This window comes from Myiozetetes cayanensis, unplaced genomic scaffold, assembly GCF_022539395.1.
Source record: "Myiozetetes cayanensis isolate MyiCay16 unplaced genomic scaffold, myiCay2020 scf16, whole genome shotgun sequence".
In the NCBI taxonomy this organism is placed as follows: Eukaryota; Metazoa; Chordata; class Aves; order Passeriformes; family Tyrannidae; genus Myiozetetes; species Myiozetetes cayanensis.
This window is the reverse complement of record NW_026087270.1, coordinates 16651880-16652519: the sequence shown is the minus strand read 5'-3', so window position 1 is coordinate 16652519 and position 640 is coordinate 16651880.

Below are 640 nucleotides of genomic sequence, written 5' to 3'. Positions count from 1 at the left end.
GGTGGGACCGCGGGGTCACCTGCCCGGGGATGCCGCTGTCAGGGCAGCATCCTTGGGCGCCGCGGGAAAGGCACCCTGCTGGGGAGGAAGCGCTGAGGTTACCAACCGGCAGCGCCGCAGCCTCGGTGCCTCCTCCCCCTCCCGGTGCCTCTTCCTGCCCCGTCAGGCGAGATTTACCGCCTGAGCAAGAGAAGAGAAATGAAAGCGACGGTGCCCACGGCCCACCGGCCCCGCCGGGAGGAGGGGGCGTCACGACCCATCTCCCTTTTCCCCCCTGCATGGCATCCCCTGGGTGAGCAGGACACCCCGCCAGAGCATCCCGGCCCGGAGCGGTAGCATCTCTCCATAGTTCCAGCCTTCCAGGGTTGAGGATCCATGGCCTGTCCCCATCCCGCAGCCCCCCGAGGTGCTTCATGGGGACACATTTCTGTCTGAAGACCTCTGGTGAGTGGGGAGAGGGCAGCTCTACCCTTCACAGCACCGGGTGGTCAGCCCAGCCCCAGCACCTTGCATTGGGAATCTGCAAGGGGAGTTGATGGAGGTGGGTGCTGGTGCCCACTGCAGTGTGCTCTCCAGAGGGTGGGTGTGGGTGCTCATGGCCAGAGCAGAAACGCCCCAGGCACCCTGCCAAAGTGACTAC